Consider the following 6,924-nt stretch of genomic DNA (forward strand, 5'->3'; position numbering starts at 1 on the left):
GACTGTTTTTCACACTTGCAATCATTGCAGTATCCCCATGGTCACGTGATCAAAATTCAGATGCTTGGCAACTGATTCATATTTGACGGCTGCAGTGTCCTGGAGTCATGTTTTGTGACCTTCTGACAAGTTAAGTCAATATGGAAACCAGATTCACTCAACAACACTATTACTAACTTAACAACTGCAGTGATTCATTTAACAACTGTGGCAAGAAAGGGTATAAAATGGGGCAAAATTCCCTTAACAAATGTCTCCCTTGGCAACAGAAATTTTGGGCTCAATTGTGGTCATAAATCGAGGACTACCTGTACTCAATTAAGTGATGTTAGTGTTTAGTCACTCAGATGGATATTCTGAACTGAGTGATTTCTCCTGCATTATAAAATTACTTCAGCTAGGGCACAAAAACAAGCCACTCTGTTCTACCAACATGACAGGAACGATGACATGTTGTTCTTTTTACTTGGCAAATAACATTTATTAGCATTTTAAGAAATGACATATTAAAATTTCTAAGAAAGTATTTTTTTTACAAAAATAATTTTATTCAAATTCTTGCATGTCACACAGAGCAGAAAGCTAGAATTTTTGTTTAAGATTCAACAATGAATTGAAATGAACACAATCTTATTGTTCTTGCTTGCTTTCTGCTATTTGGGCTTTTCTACCAGTGCAAAACTCCATGGCTAGTTTGCTTACTACTTTATCCAAACTGGCGTTTCCGACCTGCTATTATCCAACAAATCAGGAACCTAAAGCAAAGAACAAATAATGTCATCAAATTCTGGTTTATTAGGAAACCAGTGAACCCGGAATTCATATATGGGTATAACACTAAACAAACCAGTGCTGCAACTTTCTTGTTTTGTTTAGCCTTTCCTGCTGAGAAAAGGCAAGCATAAGGAATTAAGCAATCACTTTGTGTTGCCTATTATTAATAAACCAGGATTTCTAGCAATTAGATTATGACAGAATAAGAAACCTATGAAAAAGATATGGGGAGACAAACTTTATTTGATTCTTTAGCCAACACCAGGAGACAAACATTTTTACATTTATGAAATGTGTTGGCAGAGTGAATAATGAAATGCAGCTTAACACACACAAGGAAATCAGGACACACCCAGTGCTGAACCGACAAGAACTTCATTGCCCACAATCACCTGAACTAAGTAGAATGACCTGTGCCCAATAGAGATTTATTGACTTTCAACCATATTGAATAAATTCAAAGCAGTGATGCTGTTTTGCTTTATTTGTCCTTAGCTCAATGCCTGAAATCAGCATAATATCTAGTGATGAATGTGACAGCACAAGATGAAATACAGTCTGTTTTCTTTCTTTTTTTCTTGCAGAGGATACTTCTTTAAATATTCTCTTCCTATGTCATTTCAGTTTGCAGATGGAAGAGCAATTGCTTAACCATCTTAATTAATTTTAAAAGTTCAAAGGTATGCTGTTTCAGTGCAGAAATTAAATCTCACTTTCAGTCATACATGGCTTAATTACACTATTCCAGGAACATACACACAAAAGGAATTATGTACACAGTACAAGTAAAGTCCTCCTATCTTGTTCTTTAAAAAAAAAAAGAAATAGACACCACATGCAAATATATAGCACTGTTCAGGTAACCAGCTTTACATGACTGGACAAACAAAAGATAAGTTGTATTCTTCAGAGTGGACTACAATAAGCCCTTGCAAGAGCAAAGCAAAGAAAAATCTCAGCAAAGTTGGCTGAGGAATTCTGGGAGTTGAAGTCCACAAGTCTTAAAATTGCCAAGGTTGGAGAGCCCTGCTCTAACTAATAGCAATAAGATTTGGTATCAAAAGGTAGGCTTGGGAAACATTGATGTGGGACCAGATGCATTGCTCTTCTTCTTTATTTTCTCTTTTACTGCTTCGGATATTGATGGAGTTACAAAGTTCTGATTCTTGCTCTTCTGACCTCCCATTGATAAGGCAGACTTTGATTAGGTTCAAGCACTCTGCATACAATTCTAGCATGTTTGGAGGAGGAGTTACTTCAGGATAGATAAAGCTTGTTACATCAGATGTCACTTCTCAGCTTCCTGATCCAGCAGAGATGGTACAAGAAGCCTTCTGGAAATGCTGTATACTTTAGCAAATAGTGTGAAATAAACTAAGGATAGCTAATTTAAAAAAACACACAATGATGCCAAATAGCTCTTTGCAATGTGCAAAACCAGTTTTTCATTTAAGAATTATTTCAAAATAAATATATTTTGATATATTTAATTCCGGGCATGTAGAAGAATTTAGCATTTCCCTTTTTTCTTCTATGTCAGTTATGGTTCATTGTACTTTCCTATTAAACATCAACTTCATTTATTAGATGAGTATACTATTTGCAACTGAAAGAAGACATATGTTACAGAACCAATGTACCATTAAGGACTCAAAATTCCAGAGGGAGAGATTACTCTTTTTTTAAAAAGTGAAACTTTCTAACAACTCTACAATTTTCCAAAGACTAAATGGAAATATAGTAGCTGAATGACCTTCATATCTGATACATTGTTTTGAATAGCTCATAAACAGCCTTTCCCCACTAAAACATGTCTTAAATAAAGCTCAATATCCAAGATGGAAAAATAATCAGTTTCCAGGATTATGGTAGACAGAAAAAAATGTTAAGTGTGTAAATAATGACCGTCTGGCATATACAATTAATTTGGGGCAAACTGAAGAAATGGGTCAAGGAGGCACTTATGAAATGAAGCTAGCTTCTTTTTAGAGTGCTTCTTTTAGAGTGAACTATGGAAGAAAATCAAACAATTTGAAGTTGCTTAACAATTATTCCCAGCAGAGTCTGTTTTATTTCTCGGTAATATATGTTAACATATGTTTTAGGAATGCACTAGTTGCTTAACAGAATTAATACCCTTTATTCAAATGACTTAAAATAAATGTGTAAAAAGCAAGACAAAAAATGGGGAACTTAAATGTAGCTTATTAAAAAACCCTTGTTCAGTGATTGCAGAATGAGCAGCCCTTTGAAAGATAATTCACGTTTTAAAATTAAATATTGAGCAGAATGAAATCTAGAAACCATAATTGAAACAAAAATTAGCAAAACTATTAGCTTAAATTAGACATTACAATAATAGCTTGCATGCAATTAGCATTCTGGATGTTGCTTGCCTTTGCAATGGATGACATTATTTTTCAGTAATGAGATTTAAGGATAGATTTTCAGATGCTTCCTAGCTCTATATGCCCTTTCTAAAAATGGATGTTATGCAAAACACTGAAAAGAGAGGGCTGTTATGGCTCTATTAAAACAGTATTGTCAGGTGTTTGGCTAAAAGTGATGCAGGTTTTTTATTTTAATGGCAGCTACTTAAAAGCAAATATGTCAATTTTTAGAAAGCTCATTTAGAGACAGAGTTAAGAATTACTAAAACAGACACATCCTTTGGACAATCTCCATGGCTACTTCAGAAGCTGCTCAAAGGATGCTCAAATTAGATTCTTAAATTCTGCTAACATGCTTTGCAAAGTTTGAAGGACCTGCATAATCATCTAATACTTAATGCTAGTTTTTTTTATTTTTTATTCCTGGTATTGTATTACCAGTTAATGGTAGCCAGAAATCTCCTCCCAGTCATTGGTTTGGACTATTTATAATTTCATTGGTTTGGACTATTTATGTTTAAAAAAGAGCAGCAATAAACATGAGTTAAATCATATGTAAACCAGAACTATGTAGAGAACACCAATCCAATACTCTGAAAGAGATCTGATTTTTATAGCTTGCTCTGCAGTTATTTTAATTTGACTCCATGACTAGATCTGGAATAAGCCTTGAAAACAGGAAGTCACATCTCCTACAGCAATGCCTATGGAAGCAAAAGGATGAATTATGTTTGCCTATATGCAATAACATCTTATTCTGTGAAAAATCTACAGATTAGTCCAAGAATTCTTAACTATGATTCTTTAAAATTTGAATTACTGTAACTTTATTATTTTGGGATGGAATATAAATATGCAGTGATAGTAATCCTGTAGGGGAAAACTAAATTTTGTAATTGACCTCTTAAATAATCAAACAAATTATTCTGAAATGCATTGGACTGGGATTTATATAACAACCATAATACAGATAACAATGGCAATCACCAAAAACATGTAATGTTCTAGTTGTAGATAGGCTCAATAGAACAAATAATGGCCAAAAATCTGGCCATCTGGAAAGACATTTCAGACATGGTGAAATAGAAGTGATACAAAAGCAAGGCACATTTTTCTAGAGTAGTTCTTTAAAATGGGATATGTATATTCTGTGGAATCTCTAAGCCTCATGCTCCCTTGCAGGTCTCTTTACCGAGAGTCTCTGAAGATATATATATACATATATATTAGCAATATATCTTCTGAGATTCCCTGTAAAGAGATCCACAAAGGAGCATGAGGCTTAGGGATTCAACAGAACCATCTCCAAATGGGCAGAGGAAGAAATATCTACCCGTTTTATACTACCGTTGGCAGAAAATGTAGTTTGCACCTGGACGACGTGAAGGAAGGTCTGACAAAATTCACAGTTAGAATTGGAGAAAGGCAAGTTGGCACATGCCCATTGGAAAAATCTGTGGACTGTGAGGTTGGATACTAGGCTTAGATTGGCTTAAAAATCAATATCCCAGCTACATTGCTTAAGGTGACTCCTGGCATTTTCAATCCCTAATGGACAGAGGCTTTCCAAAGGAAAAAAAAATATTCAAGTCACATGCTGAGCAGTGTTTCCATTTCTTCCATCGCTGTTCCTCTCCTCTTTCGTATTATTGTGGATTGCATAAGCATTGAACTTTTCACACGTCCCATGATAATTTCTTTGTTCTTATTGATCATTCTTATCGTGGAATGATTCATGACCTAAGAACAAGCCACATTTGCCATATTCTTCTCTGTCTATAATCTCTGTCTTCATCTGCATCAAGATAGTTTGTTGCTTTTTTGCGATACCCGCCTTCCCATCATCACTTTTGTGCTTAACTGCAGACATTCGCAGTTACTACACACCACATACAACTAAACAGAGAACTGGATCCGAGCAAATCTATAAACAGTATGTGATTGGGAAGTCAGGACAAGGCAGGGAAGGGTTAATTTCTAAGATGCCACATATGTGGTGCACCAGAAACTAACCTGTTCCTGCCTTCTCCTAAATACCGGGACCTTCTAAATTCCAGTAACAGTTACAGACAGGTTTATTCCTACTGGCGAAAGTTTACAACTGAAAAAATTGTAAGTAGAATAAGAGTAATCTGTACCTTACTGCACAAATCCTTTAAAAACCAAATCAGGGAAAGAACTCTTAACAAAATAGGCAACAAATGTTTTGAAGAACTTTAAATGATGCCCAGTCCTCTGAAGATCTGGTAACTTTAGAAAAATTTATGGAGCAGAGCTTTCTTGTCAACAGTACAGACTGCAATTTCAAATTGCAATTGTTTTCTTATTAAATGAGCTTTTGATTCTTATTTCCAAGGGATAAACTCTGCTATTCTTTGGAAACCTCACATCCTGGGCCTGACCCCTTCCAAGGCCAGACAAGCAGAATAACAGAACAGAATAACAGAGTTGGAAAGGACTTTGGAGGTCTTCTAGGAGATGTACAGAATTTCCAAGCAGGAAACTCTATACCATTTAAGACAAATGGTGGCCAATCTCTTCTTTAAAATCTCCGGTTTTGGAGCACTCACAAATTCTGGAAGCAAGTCATTCCACTGATTAATTGTTCTAACTGTTATGAAATTTCTCCTTAGTGCTAGGTTGGTTCTTTCCTTGAATGGTTTGGTGCCATATTTAAATTGGCTTTAACAGGATCCTACTGCTAGATAATAATAATAATAAAAAGATGGCCATGCTTTTAAAGATACCTTTCAGCACAGTACACATCAGTGTTTATCAACCTTGGTCAATTAAAATATTTTATTCATTTTATTTAATTATATGCTGCCCATCTTACTATGAAGCAACTCTGTCAAGATGTTTGCTGGGGGATTCTGGGTGTTGAAGTCCATACATCTTCATATCACTAAGATTGAGAACAGTGGTATTCACCGAGACTGGCCACAGCCCTTCTGATTTTCCCTTAAAGTATGGTTTGTCATGGGTTTGGGGATCCATGGAAGTGGGGAACCTCTAAAATGGCTTTATGGTATGCAATATCTTGAAATCATTCTCCTGTAGTTATAGTTATATTTATGTTTTAATTATTAATCATTCTTTTAAAGTTTATTTCTAACAGTTCTCTTTTATCACTTAATGTCTAGAGACACATTTATAATATGGACAACTATCTATATTTGGTAATTAAATAAATACACAGTATAGAGTGAAAAATATGCAATGTCATATCCAGATGAACAACAATCAAGATAATTTCCAATTTTAGGAAAAATAATTAAGAAAATATTGGATTGTGCAGAAATGAATAGATTGACCTTGATAGTTAAAGAAAGAGAGGAATAGGAATACTTTAAAATATGGGGGCAATTCTATTATTGGTTGGAGAAGAGATACAGATAGGATAATATTATAATGAAGAAAGAGGAGAAAGAAGAGAGATAAATCTATTAATAGAACAGCAAGTAGATAAATGTATAAATGTATTAATAGAAAATCAAGAAATGTTGGAGAAATGTTATAATAAAAGAAATGATGGTATTAAGAAATGATAAATATGGGAGGAGTAAGAAGAAGACACAAAAGATACACTCAGATGTTACACGGAATGTTGGATTATGTATTGTATGTTTGTTTGTCTATAAAATAAAAAAAAACTTTTGAAAAAAAGATAATTTCCAATTTTATCCCATGGGAGAAATAATATATTTAAATAAAGTAATATTTTGATATTATTTATGTAACAGGTAATTTAAAATAAAAT

General features: G+C 34.2%; 1 protein-coding gene across 3 annotated transcripts in view; it reads right to left on the bottom strand.

Annotated features, from left to right (window-relative positions):
• PRKCD (protein kinase C delta) overlaps nt 1-6,924 on the bottom strand; it is a 79,251-nt gene that overhangs the window by 54,770 nt on the left and 17,557 nt on the right. The window lies entirely within an intron of this gene.

Source organism: Ahaetulla prasina, chromosome 2 (assembly GCF_028640845.1).
Source record: "Ahaetulla prasina isolate Xishuangbanna chromosome 2, ASM2864084v1, whole genome shotgun sequence".
NCBI lineage: Eukaryota > Metazoa > Chordata > Lepidosauria > Squamata > Colubridae > Ahaetulla > Ahaetulla prasina.